This window comes from Dreissena polymorpha, chromosome 3 (genome assembly GCF_020536995.1).
Source record: "Dreissena polymorpha isolate Duluth1 chromosome 3, UMN_Dpol_1.0, whole genome shotgun sequence".
In the NCBI taxonomy this organism is placed as follows: Eukaryota; Metazoa; Mollusca; class Bivalvia; order Myida; family Dreissenidae; genus Dreissena; species Dreissena polymorpha.
In genome coordinates, this window is record NC_068357.1 from 5,335,687 (window position 1) to 5,351,249 (window position 15,563).

A 15,563-nucleotide genomic window follows, 5' to 3' on the forward strand; every position below is an offset into this window, starting at 1 on the left:
GTGTTGTCCTTTGTTCATGAGAACATGTCTAGACACTTTTTATGCCCCCGAAGGAGGGCATATAGTGATCGCACTGTCTGTCCGTCTGTCCGTCTGTCTGTTCGTCACACTTTGCGTTTAGGTTTCGAAAAATGCTCATAACTTCTATGCCGCTTCAGATGTAACCTTCATATTTGGTATGCATGTGCATATCGACAAGGCCTTTCCATACGCACACAAATTTTGACCACTTTGACCTTGACCTTGAACTTAGGGTCCGCGTTTAGGTTTCGAAAACTGCGTATAGGTTTCGAAACATGCTCATAACTTCAATCAAAGCGTTTTCGTGGGCATATGCCATCCTATGGTGACAGCTCTTGTTCTGTTTTATATCAATGTACGTGTCTATAATCTAGTGACAAGTTTTGATGCCATTTGGTGTTCAAGGAAAACATATCACTTATGATAAACGCAAAATCTGTAAGATGTGGGAAGAATAGGGCAGAGTGTTGTGAAGATCTGGCATTTGAAAATACAGTTTGATTTCAGCAGCTCATAACAGTTGCCAAAATGAGTATTAATGCTTTGCATCACATCCAACGACCCACATGAAAAGAAAAAAGAATATTTATGCCCCCCTTCGAAGAAGAGGGGGTTTATTGCTTTGCTCATTTCGGTCGGTCGGTCGGTCGGTCCACCAGGTGGTTTCCGGATGATAACTCAAGAACGCTTGGGGCTAGGATCATGAAACTTCATAGGTACATTGATCATGACTCGCAGATGACCCCTATTGATTTTGAGGTCACTAGGTCAAAGGTCAAGGTCACAGGTAAAGGTCACAGTTACTGGAAATAGGTATTTTAAGGATTTAGCATGGTTCAAACAAGGAAAACATCTACCGTTTATGCATGTTCTTTTTGTTACAGCATTTGCCTCCCTTTAATTCATTTAAAATCTCATTTTACAGCAGAGATTCCTAATCTGACCTGTAAATGAGCCCCAAATTTACTGCTAGTGCTAGGCTACCTTTCCCATTTGATATTCTTAAGTATTGGTATTGTAATGCTGCTGCTACTTGCCTACTGCTTTAACTACTACTACTGCTTCTACTACTACTAATTACTAACTACTAACTACTACTACTATACTACTACTACTACTACTACTTACTAACTACTACTAATCTCCTATACTACTACTACTACCTACTACTACTACTACCTACTACTACTACTACTACTACTACTACTACTGCTACACTACTACTACTACTTATACTTTTCTATACTACTACAATACTACTACGTAGACTACTACTACTACGTACTACTTACTACACTACTACTACTACACTACTGACTATCCTACTACTACTACGCTACGGCACCACCACCACCACCTCCAACACCACCACCACCACCACCACCACCACACCACCACCACCACCACCACCACCCACAACCACACCACCACCCAACCACCACCACCACACCACCACCACCACCACCACCACCACCACACAACCACCACCACCACCACCACCACCACCACACCCACCACCACCAACCACCCCTACACCACCACCACCACCACCACCACCACCCACCACTCACCACCACCACCACCACCACCACCACCACACCACACCACCACCCACCACCGTTCACAGTGACAAAAAACGTATTCACACAATGGCTGCTACTACAACTTATAGCCCATAAACAGCCCTTGTTTAATGGAATGTCCCAATTCGGACCTGAACATTTCTGGCATGTATGAAATATATTAAGATTGTTGATGCAATATTGAATGCTTTTAGTGAGTGGTGTGTTTTTTATGCCCCCCTTCGAAGAAGAGGGGGTATATTGCTTTGCACATGTCGGTCTGTCTGTCGGTCCGTCCACCAGGTGGTTTCCGGATGATAACTCAAGAACGCTTGGGCCTAGCATCATGAAACTTCATAGGTACATTGATCATAATTCGCAGATGACCCCTATTGATTTTGAGGTCACTAGATCAACGGTCAAGGTCACGGTGATCCGAAATAGTAAAATGGTTTCAGGATGATAACTCAAGAATGCTTAGGTCTAGGATCATGAAACTTGATAGGTAGATTGACCATGACTCGCAGATGACCCCTATTGATTTTCAGGTCACTAGGTCAAAGGTCAAGGTCACAGTGACCCGAAATAGTAAAATGGTTTCCGGATGATAACTCAAGAACACTTATGCATAGGATCATGAAACTTGATAGGTAGATTGATCATGACTCGCAGATGACCCCTATTGATTTTCAGGTCACTAGGTCAAAGGTCAAGGTCAAAGTGACCCGAAATAGTAAAATGGTTTCCGGATGATAACTCAAGAAGGCTTATGCCTAGGATCATGAAACTTCGTAGGTAGATTGATAATGGCTGGCAGATGACCCCTGTTGATTTTCAGGTCACTAGGTCAAAGGTCAAAGTCACGGTGACCCGAAATAGTAAAATGGTTTCCGGATGATAACTCAAGAACGCTTATGCCTAGGATCATGAAATTTGATAAATAGATTGATCATGACTCGCAGTTGACCCCTATTGATTTTCAGGTCACTATATCAAAGGTCAAGGTCACGGTGACCTGAAAAAGTTAAATGGTTTCCGGATGATAACTCAAGAACGTTTATGGCTACGATCATAAAACTTCATAGGTACATTGATCATTACTCGCAGATGACTCCTATTGATTTTGAGGTCACTAGGTCAAAGGTCAAGGTCATGGTGACCCGAACTAATAAAATGGTTTCCGGATGATAACTCAAGAACGCTTATGCCTAGGATCATGAAACTTCATAGGTACATTGATCATGACTCGCAGGTGACCCCTATCGATTTTGAGGTCACTAGGTAAAAAGTCAAGTTCAAGGTGACCCGAAATAGTAAAATGGTTTCCGGATGATAACTGAAGAATGCTTATTCCTAGGATCATGAAACTTTATAGGTAGATTGATCATGACTCGCAGATAACCCCTATTGATTTTCAGGTCACTAGGTCAAAGGTCAAGGTCACGGTGACCCGAAATAGTAAAATGGTTTCCGGATGATAACTCAAGAACACTTATGGCTAGGATTATGAAACTTCATAGGTACCTTGATCATGACTGGCAGATGACCCCTATTGATTTTCAGGTCACTAGGTCAAAGGTCAAGGTCACAGTGACAAAAATCATATTCACACAATGGCTGTCACTACAACTGAGAGCCCATATGGGGGGCATGCATGTTTTACAAACAGCCCTTGTTCAAGCATAATGTTGCATAACCTATCCCAATTAACCATCCACTTTGTCTCTATGATCAATAGAATGCCACCGGAACCACTTTTTTTACCTCGGTTGTTTTGTCGCTTTGGTAACGGCCCTGGAATACATATGTTATACACGGTTTATAATAAATTGTATATGCCGTATTTATCACAGAACAAATTTCTTCAAAATGTGATATTTGCCGATACCCTTCGTTCATGATCGTTGTGAATCACCGCTCGAGTTATATCATATTACGGCATAACCTATCAAGTGCATGAGTCAAAAAGAATTACACACGTTTTTGACAATTTAAACTTAAAGTTTCATTCTTATTTATATCCATGATATCAAGGGTTCGAGATAAAATGCGCCTACATTCAAAGTCACTATAAATGATTACCTTTTTCTTGTAATTGTTATGTTTCACCAGTTTCTATGTGTATATGAGTGATTTCGTACACTTGTCCGAAAATGACAAACATGTTAATGTAAAACGACATTTATCGTTTATTTTTAAAATATTCACATACTTAACCGTCAATGCGAACATACAAAAAATGAGCATTAAGATTAAGTGAATCGAAATAGTTTAAAGCGAGTGAGGTGAGACACCTGTTTGAATACAAGCCTTACTCGTTATAGGATTAAGATTAATTGAGACGCGTTTTGAGAAAACTGGGCATAATGCCTGTGCGTAAAGTGTCGTCCCAGATTAGCCTGTGCAGTCTGCACAGGCTAATCAGGGACGACACTTTCCGCCTAAACAAGATTTTCGGTTAGAATGGAATTCCTTCAAACTCTATATATTATAGTGAACGGAGTCAACGGAGTCAACGGTTATATTCAACGGGGAACCAGTTAAGCTAAGTTTACTGATCGGACACTAATTTCGACAAATCACGCCTGAAGATTGGCTCAAATTTCTAAAACAATGCTCACTCAATGTATGCGAGTGGGCCGAGTACCAAAACCGCGATTTTTGAATGTGTTACTGCGCCTTACCAACTGGGCTACATGTTGATGGCTCGACTACAATAAATGAGCAGCGCTTTGTGAAAAGGGGGTTTAATGCATGTGCGTAAAGCGTCGACCCATATAAGCATACGCAGTCCGCACAGGCTAATCAGGGACAAAACTTTCCGCCTAAACTAGATTTTTGATAAGAAGAGACTTTCTGTAAACGAAAAATACCATATAAGCGGAAAGTGTCGTCCCTGATTAGCCAGTGTGGACTGCAAATGTAAACAAGACAAAAGAGGACAACACTGAATGTATGAACCCATAAACGTGCGACGTTTCTTCAATATTTGTAAACAAATCAGTGCCGATACGAATGTGCATTTCCAGTAAGATTACATATATCCAATTGTAGTGAAACTACACAATCTTACATAAAATGTAAAACAAAAACTTGCGTCATTAAGACACTGTTGCCCCTACCGTCCACATTCAACTTTTTTTCTAAATGTTTTTCACAAACAAGTAGATTTAAGGTCGATTTTGTTTTATGATCTAAGTGTGAATTTGACACATATACGCAAAACTCTTATGGTGGTAGTTCGTGGTACGTTGTTTTTAAATTGCACTACGATTACCATCATTAAGTCCGGACAAGGCCTCTAAGAGTGAACTTGTTTTAGCTATGAGGATATACATATGCAGCGGACGGGATCTATTTGATAAACTGTGAGGACCGTAAAGGGTCATTCGTGTGAAGTTTAGTAAAAATCTTTTCAGCGCTTTAGAAGGCCACGAAATTTGAAGCAACACGATGGCCTCGTCTTGAAGACGGACTCCGAACAACCATTCAACTGGAATGCATTAACCCATTTATGCCTAGTGGACTCTCCCATCCTTCTAAATTGGATCAACTTATTTCCAAAATTAGGGATGTCTAGTATATTTATTACTATATTTAGAATATTTCTTACAGAAATTCCTGTGAGCAAACAGCGCAGACCCTGATGAGACGCCGCATCATGCGGCGTCTCATCTGGGTCTACGCTGTTTGCCAAGGCCTTTTTTGTAGACGCTAGGCATAAATGGGTTAATTCAGAGTTATATTTATACCAGATACATGTTTTGACAAAAACACGCACGTTCGACATTTCTTAACTTAAACTTCTACTAGGGCATATTTTTATAAACATATCGCTGTTTTCAATTTCAACCGTACCTTAATATATGTCTTGTTAATAAAGTTTCGTGTAAGTTTATCAAAATTACGCATGGCGTTACATAGATTATTTATTGAAACAGGCAGATGGGCTAGACCTACATCTATCCCGTTAGATCAAAGAAAGTGTACTGTTTGTAATAAACTCGAAGATGAGTTTCATTTCATTCTTAAATGTACGTTATATACATTATATACGGAACAAAGATCAAAATATATTCCATTGTATTACAGGCAAAGACCAAATATGTACAAATTTATCGAATTGGTAGCCTGCAAGGGCTGACGTTTATGCTATTATTACATGCATGTGTTTTAATTGACTTTATTTTAGAACATCTAAGGCCAAAAAAAAATTAGGTCCGTTTCCGGTCTCCTCGGAAAAAAACAGGGTCGGTAGGTAGGGATTTTTATATATATATTTTTTTGTCTTTTGTGTACTAGAATGGAAGACTACTAAAGCTTATAAGAAGAAATACATGTATATATATATATATATATATGCGTTGTGTGCTTGATATTACATCTTATATTGATAAATATATGTATAATATGTATAATATTTGCTTTGTTTGCTTTTAAAACGTTTAAAACAAGTACAAATTAATTTTTTTTCGGCAGCCCAATAAAAAGTTAAGGGTCGGCGCCGATTCGGGAGACACGGTCGGGCGACCGGAAACCGACCTATTTATTTTTTTGGCCTAACTGTCAACAAGTCTTTTACACGTCTGTTACTATCACAAACTGTTCTACTACCCTTAAACATATGATGTATATATACATGTACTAGTATCATACGAATATTTATCATTAAACCAACTATGTTAATCCGGATTAGTACAAAGACTTTGTATTAGTACATTTTGCTCATGGAGACCTAATAACTGTAAATTACAGTATATTTGGTATATTGCATTAAATTAAGTTAATTAGCCTCATACACGCTGACGTAATAAGGACATATTTAAATACACGTATACTTTCGATGCATCGTTGTAACCAAACGATTTTATTTCTTTGTTTAACTTTATTTTGTATAATCATAAACAGTGTATTTTGTAAACACTGTATCATGTATGCTTGCTTTGTCCACTTGGGCGTTTGGCCTTCTGGATGGATTGTTTAATAAACCATTAAAAAAAACTTAATTAAACGAGTCATGGCGATAACGTATGTGTACCAAAGACTGGTTTCCTGCAATATACATATTTAACCATTTAAAGTGATTCTACAAAATCACACTGAAAATGTAAATAACAAGGGTCATTAAGACGCCGGTGATACCACATTCCATTTTGCTCTCACAAATTCATTAATGACACAATAAGCTGTTGTATGGTGAAGATAGACGCCGAACAACCGCCCACCGAATCAATTGAGTCGTATTATATGGGGTTAATGCCATACTTATCCAGCTTAGCTCACGATCGATGTAAGCATTCGCGAAAATTGGTCAGGGGCTACCCCGACAGTGGCTACCCCGTCCCCGAAACCTCTGCGTGACGTTTTAAAGGGCAGGGTAGCTCCTTACCAAACTGCGCGAATGCACAATTTCACATGACGCGGTTGAAATCATATCACCATTAATGCTCAGATGAGCGAATGAAAATTGTAATGTAGTAGAAAGTCGTGATAGAAAGCCCAAGATGAAATGGAGATACGAAATAATGACACTGAAGTAAACCGCAAACACAATTGCCGTAGGTAGATCGATTATAAAGATACTTCAGTCTTATCATGATTGTTTGGGTCACTGATACACGCCATTTATATATGACAGAGATATCATCTTGTTCAATTTGTAACTCTACATTTATGTCAATGATGCTACAGAATTCGATAAATATAAGTTAATGATACATTAGTAAATAAGAACTGTGATGAAACGCAGATAGTATTTATGTTTATGCATGTTTTATGTTCAATTCGCAACTGTGCATGTATGTCAATAGTGCGAAGAAAACAAGTGAAAATAAGTTATTAATCGGTAAATATCTACTGTGAATAAATGCAGATAGCTAATGTTTTTAAACATGGTTTCAGCTTTGTAATTCAAGTCTAGTTAAACCCGTGTAACACCCACATACACTGCCTAACAAATTAGCATGTCGACGATGTTAGTTTGGAGGGTTTCTCGAGAGCCATAATTTTCATAATGTAACTAATTGAAATTGTTTAATTTTATTTTGTTAATACCTGCTAAATTGGCAATAAATTATCATCATATTCTTATTCTCCAAATAATTATGGTAGTTTGATTGCATACATCGTCGAAGATACTCCTAAATAAGTGATGGAAACGGATGGGCGCCGTTTTACTACTTTTAAGGTATATTTTTATATCAAGTAATTAAATTGCCGTTGTACCGTAATTAAATGTAAAACACTAACTGCTTTATTTCTTATCAACAAAACAAGTTTCTGAATAAATTCTATGTCTTTCTTTTATTTTTCTATCAAAATACTATATTACGCCAACTCTAAATATATTAATAAATCTCAATTGTTCATTCGAATCTAGCCGCAGAGTGCCTTTAAAAAAAAAACACCTCAATTTATATTGAAATATACATACACATCAAATAATAATACTTCTTATTTTATGCTTTCCGGTGATTTATAGAGGAATATCAGTGAAATAAAACGGATAATTCACTGTTTAAAACAGTGAAATATAACAGTGAAAATTATCGATAATTTTTACTGTTTTACTGTTAAATGACGTTTATTTTTTTAACGAAATGACGCCAATATTCAAGTGAAATTCTTCAGTTAAGCATTTTATGTTAAGCATACTCATTGTGATCAATATAAAACATTCATACATGCGTGCAAAATATAGTAATAAAGATAATAGTAAATTACTCGTGAGAGTATTGTGTGATTATGTACGCACTGAATTGAGTATTCATACTCATATATATATATAAGCACAGAACAGATGAAATAGCATTAAAAACACATTTCATAATCATTTATAATACACTGAAAATGTTAACAAAAATCGGCGTCAACAGATAGAAACACCGTACATTAATTTTATATCAAACGGTAAATAAATAACCATTATAAAAGTTGATTTAAACAAAAATAAAATTATTTCTTTTCTTAAGGCGTGTGATACAGTAAATTGCTAACTTCCGAAGGGTACTTTACATTATTTCTATTTTAGAGTTTCAAAAATGTATGCATACTTGGTCTAATTGAATAGTGCTTTGATATTTGGATCTTTCTTCTTAATAAAATTTAATATGTGATTGTTCAAAGAGTTCTTTCTGAATAGTTGTTAATTGGTGATTGGCTGACCGCTTATGTATTGTTTCAATGACACTCCCCAGAAATGGTGTGACCAAATTATCCACGCTGTAACCCATTTACCGAATGTTAATGATTGAGAACCCTGATTAGACTCCCGTGACCATTTGCGTGTATGTTATTGATTGCTAACCTAGATTGCACTTTTGGTGATAATAAGATAATATTCTAATTATCATACTCGAGCAGTTCAACGGATATAATAGATGATTTAAAAAGATTATAATTCCCGCGGCAGTACTTTTGACCATAATTACAAAGTTTATCAGCTTAGAAATTGTGTTTAGTAAACATCTTTGAACAACATATTCATTCGTCCAGAGTATCTCATCTTTGACCTTTCACGTTATTGATCTAGTCTACTTTAACAATGAATGTAAAGATACGTCTGATGTTTACAAAAAATCTTAAAATATTTTATTTATTTATTTACTCTTATATTATTTATAATTGAACACATACTAATAATTTTCATATTCTAAAATTATGGCTTATACATCAAAAGATTTATTATTAAATATACTTCTATTATTTGTTTTACATTATTAAAACATCGAAAACATTAAAACATTATTAATAATTTCTAAAAATGCAATTATTATAATTAATGGGCCGAAAACGATCCAAAGCAATACCCGCTCGCCAGATCGCTTATGATTTAACACCAATACCCGAAGCGGCAAATTACAAACATTTAGGTATAATACAGTCGATCAGTGGAAAATACCCTAACGACATTGACGCTGTGAAACAGACAATAAGAGGAACGTTCCTTTCCCTCTCGCAGAAAGTGTCCGGAAGGTCCGGAGCAAACCCATACACCGCGATTAAACTGTACAAGACCGCAGTCATACCCAAAACGCTGTTTGGCTGCGAGCTGTGGAACAGTATCTCCATTGCCGACATATTACAACTCGAGGTAGCCGACCACTTTTGTTTGAAACGTGCCCAAGGCCTCCCCCATCTCACGCGCTCAGACATGGTGCTCGGCCTTGCGGGAATGACTTCCATCGAAGCGCTTATCGACCTGCAAAAATTAGCATTCCTTGGCTCACTATGCCACGCTCCTACAGGCGAACCGTGCCGTACGCTTTTTATTTTAAGACTGTGTCAGTTTGACTTGTGCGAAAACCGGAAAATTGGCTTTATTCCAGATATTGTGAAAATTCTGCAAAATACAACCTTGAAGACTACTTAACGACCTTTAAGACCAACAGCTTATTCCCGTCAAAAGAGAAATGGAAATCTGTCTGTAAAAAAGCAGTGCGCCAACACGAAACCAGTCACTGGCGTATGAGGCTCGAACAACATAAAGATTTTTCGCTTTTCAAAGAAGTACACAAGAGCCTGGAACCGGCTACCATATGGAGAGTCGCGAAGATCCGCCCAGACAGCTTATCGCTCATGAAGTTCCTGTCTCGGTTATGCTGCAAAAAACCTCCTGAACAACCCGTCCTATGCTCAAAGTGCACACACCATCATATGCACATCGAAGTGGTACACGCACTTTTTGAGTGCCCCTTTACCGACTCGCCTGCTCGTCTACAAACGTTCATAGAAACCGTTCGGCCACTAAGCGCACCACTGCACGAACACTTGAAAAACGTAGAGCCTGCAACACTGGTGTTGTACCTGATGGGTATGATCGATGACGTCATAGCAGACTTGATGCCTATAGAACTCTACCCAGAGTCTTTGATTAACTGCGCGAATTTTCTACAATCGGTACTCTCTAGTCATCAAGAGAACTCCACGCATTTCGTCGAACCCTAAACATGGCACTTCCAAATTTCGCTTTCTTTATTAGTGAAGTGCATTGGACGCTGATTAGGGTATAAATATGACGCGTTCAAAGAACTGAGAAATAAAGTACACCCTTGCGACTTCCAATGTCATTCTTGGAAACTAATTATGTATTTACATGCATATATACATGTATATAACAATTTGACTTAATCTCTAATTATTTACATTGACTGTCTTTTGTATTTGTGCTATGTTTGTATCGTTTGTGTGTATCATGTACATCTTCAGAAAATGGAGGCAATAAAGATATATATAATATTTTATTACAACATAATTGGTAATTTCTGATATTCAATCATTATATTTAATTTAAGTGGGGCTGTAACGTTTCACCTTGATATAAGTATTATTATTTTAATAAAAACCTAAGTTGAAAATAAAACTGTATTTTTCCTTTTTAAGAAATAATATTTTCATCTATATCGAGCACACACAAAAACACACAAACACTTTGATAGATTCACAAACACTTTGATATATTGAATCGTCTAAATAACAACTAAATTTTAACGTAGGTAAAGCGGCATAATTGATTTTATAAATATCATGAACGACCCGTTATTTATAATACTTCAGTACAAAATATACTACTCATTAGCAGCACTAATGATTGCAACATCTTAAAGCGGGTATATACGATTTTTTATATGTGTTTAATTGTAATATATTGACAAAATATGTTACAATAACACAAAATAGGCAAGAAAAATTATACATTAAAGCCGAATTTCATAAAATGCAGCAAAGACAAATTAGCGCCCCGAGCCGATAGTGACGTACATATTTTCCTACAATAACCGAAGCATTCGTCCTTGTATTATAAACCGTTAAACTACGAGGGGTGTTCCAGAAGTTCGTGGATTTTCGCTATAACTTATTAGTTTGCTGGTAAAAGTCAATGAAATTTACATATTATACAAACCAATTATCACGGACTTTATATATAAGCTAAAAATGCATGAATTCCATAAAGCGCGTTTCAAACGCGTTGCCACAGAGACCTCAGTAACGACATGCGGCGCACGCGTATATTTTATAATAAGTATAAGCGTTACGCGAATTTAAATTTGGTTTAAATGTCGTTGATAAACAGAATTTACGGCAAATTTCACGTTACAGCGCCTAAGTCCTCCTTACAGCCCGGATTTGGCCCCTATGGACTTCCGCGTCTTCCCGGAAGCTAAATCACAGTTGCGCGGTATTCGCTTTGCAAGTAAACAGGAACTTACAGTTGCAGCAAAGCGAATCGTGTCGTCTTTTGACGCTGACTGGTCTAGAGACACTTTTGACAAGTGGATTTCCCGACACATAAAGTGCATTCGCTTTGGAGGTGATTATGTGGAAAAGATTTGACAGTTGTTAACGTCATAACGTCATTGACGTTGAACAGAAACGTTACACGTGCGTCGGTGTGCGCATTGTGCACATGTTTAAATCTCTGATATATATTTATTGTTTTATGTATTTCCATGATATTTGGAGAGTAGATTTGGAAAGGACGAAATATTCTTAACATGCTATTTGTTTGTCCATTTATGTTACCAAATGAAAGTTATAGCGAAAATCCACGAACTTCTGGAACACCCCTCGTAAGTTTAGATGCACATCGTACATGTATTGTATACATGCTGGCGAATTCGGCTGTACAGTCGTTTTCAATTTCAGAATTAAATATCTGGCTTATTTCGTATTTTTCGACACATGTTATTCTTAACTTTTTTTAAAATTTATAATGAAATATATATTTATAATAAGTTTTTTACACAGTTTATATGAATTCATAACCATTTGACAAAATCGTGTATACCCGCTTTAATATATTTACATTAAAACATGCATTGACCAACTTTGGATAAAAAAGGTGCAGGGTGCCGCAGTATCCGGGGCTAATTGAGGAAGGGTTACTGCCATTATAAAAGTCGCATTCTGAAAAACTAGGCATAATGCATGTTCGTAAAGTGTCGTCCCAGATTAGCCTGTGCAGTCCGCACAGGCTAATCAGGGACGACTCTTTCCGCCTAAATTGGATTTTTGCTAAGAAGAGACTTCATTTAAACGAAAAAAAATTATAAAAGCGTGTGACATAACGGTATATGCATATTGTTTATTCTTATGATAGAAATTTAAGTACAGATAGATTTAATACTAGGGAAATATTTTAATAATATGTTTGAGTAATTAATTAGTAACTGTTATAATTACTAATATGCAAGAAAATGTTGAAAGGTTATTTACATCAATATTTCTATCTTATACGTAAACAGAAGTTAAAAGTTGAAAGTGATCAAACTAATTGCGAGTTCAACTTGTAAAGTAGCTGTATGTTGTGGGTATTTAGGAATTAACATAACAGATGTCTTCGGATGGGGTATGTAATGAAGTTTGAAAATTGATTATGGAAGTATGGTTTCATTTTTCCAATGTAGTTCAATTATCGGGAACATCTGTTGACATGGTCTTAGTTCTTGATTAACAATTTGGCTCGTTGGTCAACATTACTTCAAACCAATACATAATTCAGATATGATACTTATATAAGGGTAATTCCAATTTCCCAAAATACATAACGATACAAGTTCGGATTGAATGTGTATCGAATGTGTATCGGGGTTTACATAATTGATTATAGAAGTGTTAGGTTTCATATTACCAATGTGATTTGTCCATAGAGAGCATCTGCTTGTATGATCAAGTATGCTAATGAAATGAGGTCTCCTGTTCCCAAAGTGATAATTGTGTATTGCACTCTACTGCTGTGGCATGTGATAGATGTATGTGCGATCCATCCAATCAACAAGTGTTATTCGAAGGGGTGGGTTTAGTAAATCGGGGGAAGAGTAACAGTCAACTAATCGAGAATGGGATAAGACATATCTACATTTTATGTTTATTTTCCTGAGAATAAAATGCTGTGTGGTTGTTGTGAGAAATTCATTCTGCGGTTAGATTTGTCACGTTTTCTTGACGTGGCGGCCATATTGGCCGCCGCGCTGTAAAATTGTATTTCACGAACATTAGCAAGCGTTGTATTAGAGAATATTCAACAAAAATAAATCGCGATGAAAACAGAAATGAACTTTGTTTGTCACTGTGTGTTCTTCACGAACAATGTGTAATTACGCTACAAGCGGAAAGTGTTGTCCCTTATTAGCCTTTGCAGACTGAACAGGCTAATCTGGGACGACACTTTACGCACATCATTATGACCAGTTGTATCAGAATACGACTCAAATAGATAAACGGTTTCTTTTCAATAACTTCAATAGGGAAGGAAATAATTTGATGAACATCGATGCGTTTTAGTTTTGTAGTTTAACCCGCAAAACAAATGTTGGATTGAATTTGAGAATGGTGAAAAGAACTGTTACTGAAAATAGAAAAACGAATTCATTTAAATACGTTTTGTTAGGCTGGCTGTATTTTGAATTGATGCTGTGTTTACCTAGCGTAAATGCATACGTAGCAAAGTATTCTATTTGGAGCCAGTTGCGTAAAGGTCACAGTTTCCAAAATAAACTGTTCGTGGGCATTGCCGTTGCTGTATAATCCGTAGAACAGTATTATCAGATACCAAACACGTTTCAAATGACACTGATACAATTGTAACTAGAGTGACTCTACGTATGGTAGGGACTCTTATTTCCATCCCACAAAATCACACACACCGTCGTGAAAATGAGTGAAAATCGAGCGTTCCGATTGAATATTATTGGCGTTATTAAGCAGCTGTGAGAATCACGCCTGGGTAGTTTAAGCGATAAGCATAAGAATGCAAAAGTTAACAAGAAATATCGAATGACTTAAAGTGTTGAAGACCACCAGGTCATTTTGTTGAAAACCTGTTTAAATAATAGTCGGAACCTACATTCGTTTAAAATCGGTATTTTGTCCTAGTATGTACGTAATTTAGCGTTTACGGAATACATAACGTTTGTTTCGACGACATAATACTTTTTTCAGTTAGTTTAAGATGACATTAGCTTATTTATTTCAAGGACAAACAACACCAGTATTGTTCTTATGCCTGCTTATAAACAGCATAAGTTGAAATACCTATCCTGAGCGCACAATTGTAATAAGCAACGCAAAATGATGTTGCCGACAATGTAGTAATTAACAATTAACAAATAAAAATGATGATTGAAACATAATTTTAAACAACGGAAAAACAATCCAAATGGCCATCGACACAATACGAAGGTCCCCAAGGCAATAACATTTGACTCGAAATCATCATATTCAACTGGATAATTACATAGTTATGATCATTACTAGGTTTTTGCGGCCATCTTTAAAAGCAAACTTTCCGGAGGTGCAATATCGGTATATTAACCTGACTATATGTCACAGCGAGACGTTTGTTCAAATCGCTAAGCTGATACGCGTCACGGGTAGCGTGTATTCACACACTTTGTCTATATTTCTTGACACAAACTTTGTCTGGAAAACAAGGCGAGTCAATAGATGTGACAGAATGTGACATATGTACCCTGTAAATGCTTTTTTAATGTGAGGGACATAACATAATAGGGAACTAGAGAAAAATAAATCAGTACAAGTAAAAAGAGAAATTAATAAAATAGAATCTGTAGTTTTTACCTGAACATTTCAATGTTAAAAAAGGGAGTTGTACGCGACACCTCGTCTGATCATTTGAAATTATAAAACGAATTTATATTCAAATCATCATAGCCATGTAAATGTAACATGAGCGGAAACAGATATTCACCATTAAGGAAATTATTTGTGACAATCGCCAATCCCCATGGAGCAGTTTTTTTTAACTCGATACATCGTCTGGCCTTTGAGATTTTAACGCTTTTGCAGCCCTTATATAACTTTATTTATGTAACTTTATTTTGATGGGAGAGAACCATATATGGGGTGACTTGAAACTAGACCGCACGGATCATTTGAAGAGCTTTACTTAAAATAGTATAGTGTACAAAATAATAAAGACCCCGCGTTTCCCCGTTGATAAAAGGCTATGCATCTAAGACC